This window comes from Thamnophis sirtalis, unplaced genomic scaffold, assembly GCF_051295495.1.
Source record: "Thamnophis sirtalis isolate CommonGarterSnake01/CBP01778 unplaced genomic scaffold, rThaSir2_p1.2 scaffold_4, whole genome shotgun sequence".
Classification (NCBI taxonomy): Eukaryota; Metazoa; Chordata; class Lepidosauria; order Squamata; family Natricidae; genus Thamnophis; species Thamnophis sirtalis.
Window position 1 is genome coordinate 88,191,598 of NW_028261384.1, and position 17,071 is coordinate 88,208,668.

Consider the following 17,071-nt stretch of genomic DNA (forward strand, 5'->3'; position numbering starts at 1 on the left):
TTACTATGCTTTAATTAGCTATAACAAACAGAGTTGAATTATATTTTAACCCCTTAAGTAGAACAAAACAATTGCTACGAAAATCACTGATGGAATGTTTGGTAGGCTCACATATATATTACCACTGATTATACTCAATTCAGTATCTCTTTTCTCTGTGATTCAGCTGTTATGGTGGAAATACCATGGTGGTAATGCTTCTGGGCTAAGTAATATATTTATTAATTTATTTAGAAAAAGTATTCTGCTTAAGTCTAAAACGATTGCTGATGTACATAAGAATAATATGAACAATGCAATAAATTAAAATGATCAATAAGTTATCAACATAAATCCTTAATTTATTTTTCTCTAAAAGTCTTACATCAGCTTCACTAAGCTATTCCAAAAGAAGGAAGCCCTCACAAGAAGGCTAATTTAATCCTCCATCCTTCCCTCCCATCACACCTTCATGAGATATTTTCTGTTATATTATTTATCTCTGGCATGGGTTGGAGAATGTCTATTGCATTGTTTTTAGCAGTTAAAAGCAGGCTATCAGCAATTGCACAGCGATTGCACATATTATAGAGATTTAACTGAAAATCTGTATTTTTGTTTTGTGATTCTATTTTTACGCTTATATCCTGGCTATTCTTTTTGGATTGGGGTGAATTAGATAAACAAAATGGCTCCCATGGCAATGTCAATTCAAATTAGATAAAGTGTTAGACTATTATTGGAAATGAAGAATTTCATTTGAAGCATTTCACTTTCAAACATTTGCTTAAAAGGAATATTTTAAATATGGAAAATAGCAGGGAGCTGAGCAGGTGCCAAGGAAATCCTGGAACACAATGTTGGATATCCCTGCATTAGAATTTCTCTATATATTATTGGTGGCAATTTGTGTACTGCAAGAAGGTTCCAGGATGATGCTTTAAGGCCAACAATAAAATGGGGATGGGATTTGATTTTATACATCTTTTTTTAAGATAAGTAATAAAAAGGAATGTCAAACTTCCAGGAAACTTGATTTCTATTAACTTTTCTAGCTCAACAGTTGCATTATCTCTATCCTGCCTGCCTCAGAGATTGAAAATAATGAAAAAGGCACATGTGTACTTTAGTTGAAAAACACTGTCCACTTCATATAATCATGCAACACATTTGTAAGAAACAGTAACTACATTAAACTGATGTGTAATTATAAGGGATTTTGCCCTGTTAAAAGAACATACATCCTCCCAAAAAACTTACTTGTGCCTATGTGGCAGATTTCATAAAAAATTGTTCACCTGAAGCCAGTTATCAAGCTAATGCCTTCTGTTTTCTTTTTTGTAAGTACCATAGTCCATTGGCACTAGCTATGGATGGAACAGCTGCCAAATTGAAGCCTTTAACTTCTGGAAGACTTCAGGTAAGAACAACTCTCTTCTTGAGACTATATTGATCTAATTACAAATCAGACAACCTCAGTTAGATGTGCCAGTCGAATGGAAGCTGTCTGGGAGATGATGGGAATTGAAGCAACCCAATGAAATTGGAGAACAGTAGTTCAGAGAAGGATGCTTTATGATATACAAAAACTATGACAAGTTATTCCAATTATATAGAAATGTCTAGAAACATCATACAAACTAGTTGCATAGTTTACATGAAGTCAAGCAGTTTCCCTTATTGTTAAGTGAAGAAAAACATTGTACTATTTCTGGATTAGGGTCATTTTTAGGGTTCCACCACAAAACCGCGGACGACAAAATCGCGCTCGACGAAAGCACGTACGTGACGTCATCACAGCGCGACGAAAACATCGCGCTGTGATTGATAAATGTAAAAATAAAGCGAAAACCTTACCCTAACCCCCCCCAAACCTAAACCTAACCCTTAACCTAACCCTAAATCTAACCCTAAACCTAACCCTTAACCTAACGCTAACCCTTAACCTAACGCTAAACGTAACCCTAACGCTCTAAACCTAACCCTAACCCTTAACCTAACCCTAACCCTAACCCTAACCCTTACCTTTATGTGAATCGGCTTGCTTTAATTTTATTTTTATTTCAATTTTTAATTTTTTTCGTTGCGCTGTGATGACATCAAATGCGCGCTTTCGTCGAGCGCGCTTTTGTGGACCGCGGTTTTGACGGGTCACGATTTTTAGGACATGTACTATGGCTAAAGAACAATTTCATATAGAAGAGTCTTAACTGAATTTGCATAGAAAATCAATTGGACTCTGAGATAAATGACTCCTTCAATTTTTTATCGTCTATGATTTATGAAAGTTTTGTTTCATTTCTGTTTCCACTGACTTTACAGCTATCTGCAAGACTAGGAATGTCTTTATAATTAATTATATCCCATTTCCAATATTGCAGGAAAGATTATTGCATACTTCTTTAATTTGGATACAATTACTTTGTCATAAAATTAACATTTAAAAATTGTACATGTATTTGCTTCTCTTTGTATGTGAACTTTGAAAATGATAACTACCCTCCCCACCCTCAATCAGAATCTGCTCCGACATTGTATTTTTGGAAGATTTACATAATTGCACAAGATACAGTAAACTTGTGCATGTTGTCAATATTTTTCTAACAATAGTCAGATGTAGAAAAGTTACTATTTCTGGATACAAAGCATTTAAGGAATGTTATTATATGGGATGTACTTATAGGCTCATGTTTCCTATGTGACACAAGCCAAAAGTGGGCTGCTGGGGGTTCAGGGATTCGCAGTAGTTTAGGAGAACTTCTAGCTAAGATTCTGTGCAGAGAACCCCCAAATCCCACACGTCTGGCCCCACCTATCCCACCACGCCCCTCCCAGGAGTCTCCACACGGCCCATTTTGGATGCAGGTTAAGTGCAGGGCGTGCACAGCGGCTCGGGTAGGATAAAAACCAGGCCTACTGGAAGTTCAGTAAGGCCAGAAACCGGTGCGTTTCCAGCCTCCAGGGGGCCTCCGGAGCCTGGGGAGGCCGTTTTCACCCTCCTGGAGGCTTGAGGAAAGCCTCCGGAGCCTGGCAAGGGCAAAAATGCCCCACTGTCATGGAGGAGGAGGCTGACTAGACCATGCCCACCCAGCAGCCGGGCAGAGAACCCCTTGCTAAAAATTTTGAACCCCACTCCTGGAAACAACTGTTTTTCACTGTCATATAGAAAATATATGAATTATATGTATATGAAGTTTCCATCCTAAATTTTAGGACAGTTCTATGGAATATGATGCAGCATGTTCAAACTCACTAGGGGTATATTTCAAATTAATTTCATCTGGGTAATAGAAGTAAGGTTATTTATAAGAAAGATGATCATACTTCATAAGAAAAAGACATGTTCCCTAAATAATCTGATACATACATAGATACATACATATATTCATTCATTCATTCTCAGAATATAGGTCTGCCACAATTTCCCCTCTTCACTCATGCTTCCAATAAAACTATCCTTAGTGAAAGAGAAAAAATGATTGGCACTAATGGGAAAACGAAACTGCAGCCAAGTAAAGGAAATTAGCTTGAAAAGAAATATTTTATTATATTGCCAAATACTAAATAATACAAAGAGTAGTAACTGCTACAAAGAATTAGGGCAAAGGCCACTGGCCAGATTTGGTCCATGGGATGCTTAGATCTGTCCCGACCTGGAAACAGCAAAGGACAGACCTGCAGTCCTCTGCCAGTGCAAACAGAGCTTGGGAAGGCTGCATGCGACCCTCCCAGGCTCCGTTTTTACTGGCAGAAAGCTGCAGGAGGCTGTTGCGACCAAAAATGGGGCCTAGGGGCCCACACATGGTCTCCCCAAGGTATTTTTTTGCTGGCAGAGGACCCCAGGCCATTGTAGCCGAAAACAGCTCAAGGGGGCTGCACGTGCCCTCCCCGAGTTCTATTTTCACTGGGAGAGGGCTGCAGGAGGCTGTCACGGCTGAAAATGGGACCTGGGGGAGCCATGCGTGGCCTCCTCAAGCTCCGTTTTCACTGGCAGAGGGAAGCAGGAGGCCCGGATGTTTTTGCTGGCAGAGGGCTAGCAAAAAGCAAGACGAAAGGATAAATGTTTCCCCTTTTCCATTTGTGCATCCAAGAGGGACAGGAAAGGAGTAAGGGAAAGACAAAGAAAAAGGGAAGATGCAAGGAAGAAAAAATAAGTAGAGGGGAATGAAGAAGGCGAATGAAAAGGGAAGGAAAAAGAAGAAAAAGAATGAAGGAATGGAGATTATGAGTGAGAGTGAGTCTGAGGGAAGTCCTGCCTTAGCACTTGGCTACTACAGGTGGCACCGGCGCGAGTGATGTCGAGGTGGCCATGCCCACCCTGGCCACACCTACCCTGATCCCCCCCCCCCCGGGTAAAACACAACCCTGATGCGGTCCTCAATGAAATAAGATTTTGACACCCCTGAATTAGGGTATAGATAAGTATTAGTGCTAGAAGCAAAGCAAACTCAATCTCAATCTTATAGATTGACTACATTAGTGGTCAAAAAATATAATTTGTAAAACTTCAGAAGACAAATAGATTGCAGAACAATCCAGACCTCTTACTCGAGGTACAAATGAAAATAATTTAAATGATCATAGTTTAAATAAAATGAGTGATGTCCTAGCTGCCTGGCGAAGTCTATAATGCTGCCAAAGGTGGAAGAAAAGGACAAACGACAGCAAGGCAGATGGTCTCAATTACAGCAATGATGGACTAATTATATACTACTGGAAGGACTAGGTTGAGGAGGGATCATTAGAGAAAATCTCTGTGGTTGCTGAGGACTGTCGCCAACTTAATGGCACAAAATCACCAGAAGTTTAGAAAATAAAATTTAAGATTTTAAATAAATCTTAATAATAAAGCATTGGTATTTTTTCAATCTGCTCAAGATATTTTATTCATTCATTTATTCACTATAATCAAAACTAAGAATCACAGTCAAGCAGCTTACCACACATTCAGTAAATCAGTTATGCAATGCATAGGTTTGCAATTTATATTGGTTTTTAGACTGTTTTTGTATAATATTGGCTATGATTCTCATAAATTTTAAGGATTGGGGGAAAGTGATTGCCTTGGTGCCTCATAAATACCATATTGCTTATGCTACCAAAAAAATAATTGTATGAACCAGAAAACTTTGCTATTTTTATGGTTGTAGCAGATTAAAGCAACACCCTCTTCAAAGTGATTGTGCACTAAAATAGGTATTGTCCATTTTTAAGACTCCTAGAGCAAACCTTTTATCATTTCTGATTTATGTTTTTGAACAGAAAGGCTTTTGGACAGACAAACGTAGCACAAATGCCAACATACTGAAACAGTTGGGCCTCCAAGTCTAAGGGTACAGAAAGTTCCACATGGGAGCTGATCAGAGGCTATATGGTGTATATCTTCCTTGTGCTTACTACTTGGACCAGATTGTACATAGTCAACTAGGAGAAAAATAAACAACTGCTGAATTCTAGTAACTGGGAAAGATGTAGATAAATACCATACATACAGTTTGGATTACTACTGTGGTCTCTTCCTGTTACCAATGATGGCAGGGCTGATGAGAATTTAAATTCAAAATTTCTAGAGTATATTAGGTTTCTTAATCCAAAGTCCATAGTAGAGTTTTACCTCTACTATGAATTCAGTATGTATCTAAAGCACATTTGTCAGTGTAGTGTAGAGGCAATGCAGTATTATACTATCTCCTTAACATCTAACTTACAGATCCTGGTAGAGTACTGTATAAAAGCATATGAAGTGACTTGAGCACGCCAAAACATTTCACTAATGCTATTATCTCAAATATAACTTTCTAAATTAAAATAAGATTTTTCAATGTTTTTATATCATTATACATTAATACATTTCTTTGTAACATAAGATTCTTCTAAATACTCCAAATCCGTGATGGTGAACCTATGTCATGTGTGGCAGAAGTGGCACACAGAGCCCTCTCTGTGGGCACGCGTGCCGTCACCAGCTGCTCTTCTGGTTTCCAGCGCACATGCACGCCAGCCAGCTGATCTTTGCTGGCGCAGCAGAAAACAGCCCCAAAAACGACCCCCCCAAAAGGCTGTTTTTGGGCCATTTTCTCAGCCAAAAAAGGGCCTGAAAAATGCCCCCAAACCAGCCAAAAAACAGGCATGTGCACCATGGCCAGCTGGTCTTTGGGTTTCCGGCACACGCACGCACTTGCACACGCATTCCGGTTTGGCCATTCTGTGCCGAAAAGGTTCCCCATTACTTATCATAAATTATCACCACTCTATGTTTTGAAAATGAAGACAGAAGAATTACGCCTTCATGCAAAGTAGCTACTAGTAAGATTTTACATAGCTTACATAGTTCTACACAGGGAAATGTTTATAATATTCTAGAAAAGAATGAAAATCTGACTTTGGGTTTTACAAATTAGAGTGATAGATCTTTATAGAAATGGCTTGTTCATATTATTAAAAAACAAAAAGTTGTGATTTGATGTTAATGCCTTATTTTACTGTAAGAGAGTCAGAAGTCAATATTTCTTCTTTTTTCCTTACCTTTCCTCATTTCTCTTTCCATTTATCCTTACCACTGATTTTCTATTTATTTTGTATTTTATAATACTTTATAATTCAAAAAAGTAACTTATAAAACATATTCTAGATTAATATTTTCAGATGTCCATATTATTTGCTATAAGGATAGCAAGTCAAAGATTCATTGCATACGATTTTCATCAGTGCCATAGATTAGTTTCAAACTATCAAGAAAATATGAAGACTTTTGTTTCCTGAATATTCCTGTTTGTTTCCAGCTATTCCTGAAGGTAGTCCATTATCCAAACTAAAAGTAATTCTAAAACCTTTTTTATTATCTGCATGTGTATACCTATATGGTCCAAAGGGTGGAAATAAAAATAAATGTACCTAATTGAACACAACTGCTTGGTCTTATTTAAAAGAACTTTTTTTGTGCTGAGTTAGTTTCTAAAACAGTGTACACTTTAATAATGATTCAGAAACAGTGTTTGAACCTCACACCTGCATCACACCACTTATTAAGTATTTTTTCAGCTTTCTTCATGAGACAAAAGTTCATTGTTCAAATTAATGTGACTCTTAAAACATGATTGTTTTCAGTTTCACATTCTGAAAAAAGATGGGCCCCTTTAATGACCCGAGAATCAGTTCTGAAGTGTTCTCAAACCTACTACATTGTTTGAAAAGAACTGTTTAAAAATAATCAGAATCAAAATATCCACAGAATGCAATGAAATCTACTCTCAGATAAATATTTAAAAGTGCAAGATAGATTACTCCACTTTAGGAATAAGGAATTCAGCTTAGTAAAGATAAATATAAAATTTATTGGAGTGACAAAATTGCATGACCCTTCCCCTAATTTCATTAAAATGTTTTAAATACTATTCCAAGAAGATAATGTAAATATATTTGTGAATATTGTTGTAGTGTAAATAAAAAATGTGTGACACCTTGCATGCATTTAGATTTTAAATGTCCCCCTCTTATAATGATTCAAATTCTGACTATAAATCTACTGATGTGGCATGTTTTCAATTTAATGACTGATGACTTAATAATTCTTCATCTTCCAAGGCCAGTTTATTGCCACAGATCACCTGTCAAGATAGGGCAGTTCATTGGAATAAGCAATGTTTTGCATGCATGCATGCATGCATGCATTATACCTGTATCTCCAGTTAAAATGATTTGGCTCTAAAGACTAGGAAATACTTTGGGAAAGTACTATATGAATCATTGGATTAGGTGAACCAACAAGCAACTTTATATGAAAAAGCTCTTCTTACTCAAAAAGCTCAAATTGTATCATGTTCGTCTGCATGGCTTATGTGCATTTACTGAGTTATAAGGTTCTACTCACTGTTAATATCTCCTTTGAAATGCTAAGTTTAGGAGGACTCTTAAGAAAGAAATCTCTCACATCCCTAGGAAGTTCCTAGCCTGTTTTCTCTGCTAGGGAAGTCAGTTTTTTTCTGAAATATACTGTTTTTCATCAGAGGTAAAAAATGAGCAATTTCTAGACCCACAAAGGAATCCAGTGCATAATGGTTACTAAGGTCTCATCAAAAAAATCTACTTACTTTGTTAATTGTACTGTCAAGACTCCTTCATATAACCTTTATTCAATTCCATTCTACCAGATAGTGATGAAAGCTTATTTTCAGATTATGACTCCTTTATTATATTTTATTGTGGTTTGGATGCAAATCATTTTGAGTGTTCCTTATAATATGGAATGTTTATTTCCTTTATGCAATTCCAATACATTCTAGGTTGCCATTGGCCAGCTTACAATATTTAAGACTAAGGGTTGTGCCTTAGGATACTGTGAATGTACTTGGGCAAAAAATCATTTAACACTTTTCTTCAAAGGAAGGGTAACAAGCAGCCCATTGGAGATGAAAGGCAATAAAACAGCAAATGGGAAGTAGCAATCCTTCTTTCCTCCTGTCAAGAAAGAAAGAAAAAGGACAGGAAGCATAAAAAAGGACTATAGCTTCTACTGCTTTTTTTCCTGACTTTTCAAAGCTGTCAGTGCAGAGAAGATGAGGCTGCTCTCCTAGGTAATGAAACATAAATCACTGGCTGCTCTCCTAGGCAATAAAACATAAATCACTGGCTGCTCTCCTAAGCAATGAAACACAAAGGAAGGATGGAGAACCTCCAGATGTTACTGGGCTACAACTTCCAACAGAGCATGAAGTACAGCAACATCTGATGTGTCAAATTTCCTATTGCCACTGAGGAGTGGGCAGAGTACATACCTGCCAACAGTCTCACTCACGAGTGCTTCTCCTCTGAATGGCATTGTGGCAAATGGAGTTACCTTCCTCTGGTAGTCTTTTTTTCATGAATGACGTAGGGCAGGGGTGTCAAACTGGCGGCCTGCGGGCAGAATGCGTCACACACAGGCCAAGCCCACCCCAGCTCCGCGAATGGGAAAACGTCGTGAAACATCATGTGACGGCAACATGACGTGGCGAGTTTGACACCCGTGATGTAGGGGATTAGACTAGGTTAACAAATAACATTTAATAGCCTGCCATTCAAAGGAAGTAGGAGAAATGGGTGATTTGCTGCTCTTTCTCTAACCAACCCTTTGTAACACATCAACTAACAAAAGGGCAAATAAACAGAAAAAAGATCTAGCTCAATCTCTAGATCCATTTTTCTCTATCAATAAATGTGTGTATGGCAGGGAATTGTAGCAGCAAAAAAGTGGATGTAAAAAAGATGGAAGATAAATCAGGATCCTTATATTTTGCTACTTCCAACTTCTGTTGTACGGAGAAGAAAAATAAGGCTGGCTTGTTAAATGATTAGCTTTCCTCAAAACAGGCTGCTTTTCATTCGAAATAGGAATGGCAGCCTTTTCACTCGTATTCTTAACAGGGGTGCCAGGCTCCCAGAAGCACCTGAATCTGACTGGGCAGGATGGGAGAGGAGCGGAGCATCGGAGCAGCTGCTGCCTCCCAACGGACCTGCCCTTTCACACAGGCTCCCTCTCGGTCCGCCCCCCCCCCCAATCGCTTTCACTGCCCGGAAGGCACGTGGCTGCCTTGCACCCGCTTTCGCTCCTCCGGGGACGAGGTAGTTCCATCATCATCTTCCCTCGCCCCTGCGGGTTTGCCCCCCAGTCCCGTCGCCCCCATTCCAGCTGAGGCCGTCGCCCGTTTCCTAGGCGTCACTTCCTTTTGTGTTCTCATCCCCCCCCCCCGCCACCCCCAGCTCCAGGACTTGCCCGCTCCCCTGCGGCCGGCCGGCCAGCCGCCTTGCCTGCCACTCTCACTCACCTGCTCTCTGGCCGCGGGGGGGTGGCGGCAGCGGGGGGGAGGGGACGTCCCCTCCCCCCTCTGCCTTCTCCCTCCCCGCATTAACAACAACAACAGCAGCAGCAGCAGCAGCAGGAGGTGCCGCCGCCGCCGCCGCCGCCATAACTGGGGAAGTGGAGCAGAGCAAACCCCGACCACTCCCCGCGGGGAAATCCTCGCGGGAATGTGGGGGCGGAGCAACGGCGTCCCGGAAGCATAATGTAGCTGCGGAAGTCACGCTTTTTCCGAGGTTGCTCTTCGAAAAGACGCAGTTGGGGGTGGGTTACTTCCGCTTCCTCCCCCCCCCCTTCCGTGCAGTGTTAGTGATTGTATGAGAGTCGACCTCACCCTAATCCTAAGAGGTCTGTAAGGGGTGTGCATAAGCACACAAACGTTCCCTTTTATTCGTATCCATTATATATATTCAAATCATGTCCATATTTATATATGTTATCTAATATATGCTTGACAAAATAATAGATAGATAGATGATAGATAGATGATAGATAGATAGATAGATAGATAGATAGATAGATAGATAGATAGATAGATAGATAGATAGATAGAGTCCATTGGTTTCTCCATATAAGCAAACGCTCTGGTAGTAAACAACAATAATCCAGGGACTATGAAGGAGAAAATAACGTTCCCACCAGCATTGACAGGGCAAATCACTGGATATAAACACAGCAAAGCCTATTCCCTTCTACACTGAAGAAGTTACCTAATCGGATATCGAAACATTTGCAAGCACAGGACCAAACTCAGAGAGCTCCAGGGACTCTGCAATGAAATATATTTTAAAACTGATTTTTATGAGAGGTGATGCCTTGGAATAGTATTACTTGTATATGAAGATTGTCAGTCATCCAGATCCTGGTTATACCAAAGGTGCTTTTTCCCCCAAAAGGCAACTGGACTTTTGTTTTTTCCTTGAAGATAATTACAATACAACACAATAGAGTTGGAAGGGACCTTCGAGGTCTTCTAGTCCAACCCCCTGCCTAGGGAGGAAACCCTATACCGTTTCAGACAAATAGCTATCCAACATCTTCTTAAAGACTTCCAGTGTTGGGGCATTCACAACTTCTGGAGGCAAGTTGTTCACTGATTAATTGTTCTGTCAGAAAATTTCTCCTCAATTCTAAGTTGCTTCTCTCTTTGATTAGTTTCCACCCATTGCTTCTTGTTCTACCCTCAGGTGCCTTGGAGCGTGAACTGACAAATGTGTGCCCAACAAATGTGCGCCGGCAAAACTGTCGCGACAAAACGGCGAAGTCGAAAGCGCACCCACTAAAGCGCGCCGACAAAAACGCGCCCACAAAAGCGCGATTAGGGTTTTTAGATTAGGGTTAGGGTAAGGGTTAGGGTTGTGAATGTTACTGTTGTTTTCACATTGTTTTCGATGGCGCACTTTTGTCGGTGTGCATTTGTTGATGCGCTTTAGTGGGCGCCCTTTTGACTTCGCCATTTTGTTGTGATGGTTTTGTCGGCGCGCATTTGTCGGGTGCGTATTTGTCGGTGAACCGCCTTGGATAATAGCTTGACTTCCTCTTCTTTGTGGCAACTCCTGAGATATTGAAACACTGCTATCATGTCTTCCCTAGTCCTTTTCATTAAGCTAGACATACCCAGGTCCTGTAACCATTCTTCATATGTTTCATCAGTCTCCAGTCCCCTAATCATCTTTGTTGTTCTTCTCTGCACTCTTTCTAGAGTCTCCACATCTTTTCTACATCATGGCAACCAAAACTGAATGCAGTATTCGAAGTGTGGCCTTACTAAGGCATTATAAAGTGGTATTAACACTTCACCTGATCTTGATTCTATCCCTCTGCTTACGTAACTAGAACTACCTATAACTGTGTTGCCCTTTTTTTGCAGCTGCTGCACACTGCTGGCTCATATTTAAATGGTTGTCCAAGATCCCTCTCAGTGGACAACCATTTAAATATGAATCAGCCGTGTGCAGCAGCTGCCAAAAAAGCCATTACAGTTCTAGGCTACATAAACAGAGGGATAGACATTTTGCTTCTCATCCAAAAAGCTGCTTCATTTCTGAACTGGATGAAAAGCGAAATGTTTTCAAAGAAAAACAAAGTCCACTTGCCTTTTTGGGGGAAAAACACTTTTTGGAAGTATAATTTGTAATTAAATTGTAATGATATTTCTCTAGTTTTTTGAATGAAGTTTTTAAAAGGTAGTTTAAAGATTCACTACAGTTGTGATCTGTATCCCGTGTATCCAATTTTTAGGTTAAAAACCTTTGAAGGCTGGTGCCTAAATCCCTAAACACTACTTCAAACATTTCATTGAATTTTGTTTGAATCTAATGTTTTACCACAAGATGGCACTGTGATTTCACAGACTTTTGGCCTTTCCTCACTATCATCTGACATGGCACAAATATACCCCACAACATAATTTTTTTGCCAGTCCCCATAATGTTGCCTTCATCTTGTCCCCAGTGGAGAATTAAAATATTTCTTTCCATTGGCTATATCCACTGGCTTCCAGCACTGACATTCCCTTGAGTATTATCAGTTCGGTATATTTTGGAACTTGGTGAACTGGTGAGAATTCTATATGTGATTAGAACTCCTTGAAAACTCCATTTGCAAGGTTGATCAATCTCACCAGGCTTGCACAGATAAAAGGTGTTGGAAGAAATATTAATCTAGTTCAATTCCAAGCCAGGATAAAGACATTGGAAATACGGAGGCTGATTGGAAAGAGGGTTTAATGGTGAACAGAACCATGAAGCACATGATCCTGTTGTAGCTGACCACATGGAGTTGAGGGGGTGGCTTTTATAACTTCACTTGGGCTTTGCACTTGAACTTCATGTTCCTGTGAAAAAACATGTACTCTAATGGCTGTTGTAGGATTATAGCTATCTTTATAGGTTGAGCTCCCAGGTTTGGTTGAAGCTTGCTGGGTGATCCTTAGATTGCACCATGTGGTGAGCTCTGCTGCTAGATGGGTTGATCCTATTATATCCTGGAGGGTCATGTCTTAATCCTACCACCGTGGAGCTGGGGGTCTTTTGTCTTGTAGATAGGCTGGCCCAGTCCTGCTGGGGCTATTAAGAAAGGTGGGGGCTGTTTTCCAAGAGCATGTTTATCCTTTTAAGGAAATATAATATTCTGCCTTTTAAAATATTTCTCAAAATATTTCATTCTTCTAGGAGGTGGGTGAGTGCTAACGGTGCAAACGTGAGCACTTTTTAAATGTTTGTCAAAATTCACCCCCACATTGCAAACAAGCCCAACACAAATTTGTGTACATAAACTCGGAAATCAGTTTTAACAAATTGCTTAACTATAGGTCTAGCGATCTGCCAAAACCATTTGCTAATCATATCAATCGTTTCTTGTAAGCTAGCGATGTCTAGAAAGGGGCAGGCACATAAAGTCAGAGGACTGAACCAATGGGTATGCTTAAGATGCCCTATATGCATAAAATTAGGACATCAACTTTCAAGTTTGCTTCCTGTGGAGGCAGGAAGGGGATTTCCAATGTGGGTATGCCCTTACTGCCAAATTTTATGCTGATACAGTTTTCTGCTAGCTAAAGGATGATATACAACATATTGAACTGTAAAGAAAAACTTTACTTCAAGAAGGGACAGGGTAGCTCAGTGGCTAAGATGCTGAGCTTTTCAATCAGAAAGGTCGGCAGTTCAGTGGTTCAAATCCCTAGCCATGTAATAGAGTGAGCTTCTGTTGCTTGTCCCAGATTCTGCCAACATGTTAAAATGCAAGTAGAAAAATAGGAACCACCTTTGGTGAGAAAATAATAGCATTCTGTGCGCCTTTGGCATTTAGTCATGCCAGCCACATGACCACTGAGACGTCTTCAGACAGTGCTGGCTCATTGGCTTTGAAATGGAGAGAAGCACCTGCCCCCTAGAGTCGGGAACGATTAGCATATATGTGTAAGGGGAACCTTTACCTTTACCCTTTTAAAGAAAAATTCAAAAACTAAGTAGTAAAATAGAATAAATTGCAAAAGAAAAGTAAATGTGACAGATAATCTGATTGCCAAAATCATAAATACTTTAGAATAATAAAGATCAGATTGAGAGCTGAAAATATAAATATAATTGTAGAACATAACATTTAAATAAACTTTTGGATATTTTGAAACCATTTGAAAATATTCCTTAATTGTTTCTGCCAATATATTTTGTTCTACAAGGATTCTAATATGTCCAAGGCATATGACTAGGCACATTATAATAGAAAGAAATGGCCATTGTGCCTAGTTTTTACTATTTGCCTGCATTGGCTTGAATTCCAGATATCTTAAAGCAAGTCTGTATATGAAAATGACAAAAGAATGATGTGTCACATGCCCTAAAGCAAAGGAAGTTCAACCCTTGGCCTTTTTAATCACCAAAGTGCACAGGTTAGAAGGGTTCGGATATAATCAGTCTGGAAGATAAAAAGGGGATAGGCTTCCTGTGGAAAATTGAAATGCTACTTTGTTCCTGTGTCTTATTTTAGGATAAATCAAAATGGCACAACCTGGCTTTTTACAATATGCAAGAGAGCTGCTATTTATCTCATTGATGCATTTGGCACCACCTTGAAGCTCACATGGCAGTCCCATTAGTTGAAAAAGGTTTCTCTTCTGTGCAGAGGCATTTTCCAGTACTTATAGTGAGTAAGTGGAAATGTTGAGAAAAGGGCATGTACAGAAATCTCCTTTAGCTATTGGTGCTGCTTGGGGATGCTGCCAAAATGAGGCACAGCTGTTTTGCCTTTAGAGGTGAGGGATGCCTATCAACGTGGCTCCAAAGAAATAATTCACAGTGCATCGAAGGGATCAAAAAAGTTAAAATGGTGGCTGTAGCCATTTGATTGAAACCCTGTCCCTTTTTTATTTCTGTCATGCATGCAATGCATTTTTTAAAAAGGGGTGGGCTTTCAATCAACTGCTATGGTACCTTTACTTTTTTTTTTTAACTTTCCCCCAGAGACATGCAGCTTTGTTTATGCTGTTTTAATCTAGTGGCCTTCAAGTGAGGTACAGTTCATGGATATAGATAATAGCAAGAAACAAACAGAATAATACACTAAGCAGTAAACAACAATCAACTATATCCTGCATTCCAGTAAGGCTCACTCTGAGTAACCTAGAAAAAACAAGCCTTGACATAACTAAAAGATTAGATAGGAGTCTCTCTTGCCTGGTGTGTATGTGTGTGTGTGTGTGTACGCGCACATGCGCTGTTCTACACAGGAGATCTCCTGGAGAGAAACCTTACCTTTATATTATCACCCATCAGGAAGTAAGAATAGCTTTAGTACTCTAATAGTATTTACCTGGATTTGGCATCTCAAAGATATGCAAGTCTAAGCACATAGGACACAAATGATACCCAGCACCTTGAATAATCTTTGGAAAGAGACCAGTTGTAAATGCAGCTCTTATAAGAGCAGTATTGATATTGACCAGGATGTACATAGATATATAAGAATAAAAACAATGCCCTGCGTTTAGTTATAAAGCAAAATAGAAAAAAAAGAATTTGAGACAATCACAAAATACAAAGACCTGCAAACAGAAATAGAGCAATTGTAACAAAAGAAAGAAAACTAGTACCAATAATTACACTGTGGGTGCAATTCCAAAACATTTGGAGCATCACTTGAACACCCTTGGCATTGACTAAATCACTACCAGTCAATTGCAAAAGGTAGCTTTATTTGGAACAGTTTACATCTTGCAGTGTAAACACCATGAACAGCACATGCTTGCCTCAGGTCTTGGGAGGAACTTGAAAGGTGAATAAAAAAACGAAATTCAGTCTAAACATCTGGCTGACTCTTCAACCAACCATAATACGATAACATATGATCATTGATGACAGCTAGCATCAGGTCTGCAAATGATCCTTCATAGTAGTTTCATAAAGCGTTAAGTAACAGAGGAGACAAAATGTACCTTATAAGATTCTCCACAGGACAGTTCTTAAGTGTATCTTAAACTTGTAAAAATGATTGAAAACCCCCAAAGAACTTTGTTTGTATGAATTAAATTTATTTCCATTTACTTTATTAAAAAAAAAATGAAATTTATATATTTACTGCTGCTACCATTTATCATGATTGTTTGATGGAATTTTAATATTGAATTATTTTTCAATGTTATTTTTCAGACTTCTAAAAGGCTTTTGGGAGAATCGGTGGGTTCTAGGAGCACACTTAAAAAAAACCCTGTTCTATCTCATCTTCTAATTGTGGCCAGAGGGATAGCAATGGAATCATCACCCAATAGATTTTCCAACCCCCAGATTTGTGAAACTGTGATCAATGAGGTCACATTTCCCTTTTCTCTTTCCTGATGGACAACAGAGTAAGTTATCATCCATAACTGGTCTAGCTACCTCTTTCCTCCACTCCATCAGATTCGTCTTGGAAGTTAATGCAACTTAGCAATAGCAGTAGACTTATATACCGCTTCATAGGCCTTTCAGGCCTCTCTAAGCGGTTTACAGAGAGTCAGCATATTGCCCCCAACAATCTGGGTCCTCATTTTACCCACCTCGGAAGGATGGAAGGCTGAGTCAACCCTGAGCCTTTGAACCGCTGACCTGCTGATCTAGCAGTAGCCTGCAGTGCTGCATTTAACCACTGCGCCACCTTGGCTCTTCTTTAACATCCAGTTAGAGTTTAATATCCAATTAAAGTCTATTCAATCAGATCCCAAATGAAAGAAGGAAAGTCACTGTCATTCTGTAAAATAGTACTTCTTTGATGTTTTCTTTTAAATACAATGGTGAAATATTATTCCTGACCTATTCTATATATTCTCCAACCCTGGAACCAACCACACCTGGAGCAGAGTTGGTTTCTTTTTAAAGGGTGGGGCAAGGCTAATTTGCAAGAATCCTCCACAGTGAAACCCAGCAAAAAGCCAGAGAATGTATGGATAATGAATGCTTTCAGCATTTCTGGAAGAGGATAATAGGTACAGATGATAACAGGCCAAGAATGATATTGGCATCATCAACTTGTTCTGTATTTTAAAGGGACATTTACCATAGCTATAAGAGCTAGGAATAAGATAATTAGTAGTCTAATGATATTTTCCTTTTCTTTCTGATGGCATAAAATAAGTGCCATAAGTTATATTGAAATCAGTGAGAGTGAGTCCTAAAACCAATGCAAACCTAGCAAATACAGGAAGGAAATAGATTTCTGTATTGTAATTTGGAAAGCATGGAGTGCTGATTCATTTTTACCGTATTTGGCCTAATAAAT

At 39.3% G+C, this 17,071-nt stretch overlaps 1 protein-coding gene across 2 annotated transcripts in view; it reads right to left on the bottom strand.

Annotated features, from left to right (window-relative positions):
• The window catches only part of KRCC1 (lysine rich coiled-coil 1), a 28,502-nt gene extending 18,580 nt beyond the window's left edge, over positions 1-9,922 (bottom strand). Inside the window, exons 1-2 of one of the 2 annotated variants that reach the window (XM_087713325.1) lie at positions 9,783-9,922; positions 8,070-8,436 (exon numbers count right to left, since the gene is read on the bottom strand). The gene's annotated coding sequence lies outside the window, so the exon portion shown is untranslated. Of the gene's footprint in view, positions 1-8,069; positions 8,437-8,753; positions 9,632-9,782 lie in introns of those variants that run through there. The other variant, XM_087713326.1, reaches the window with a different exon arrangement.
• Positions 9,923-17,071: the final 7,149 nt, after the last annotated feature.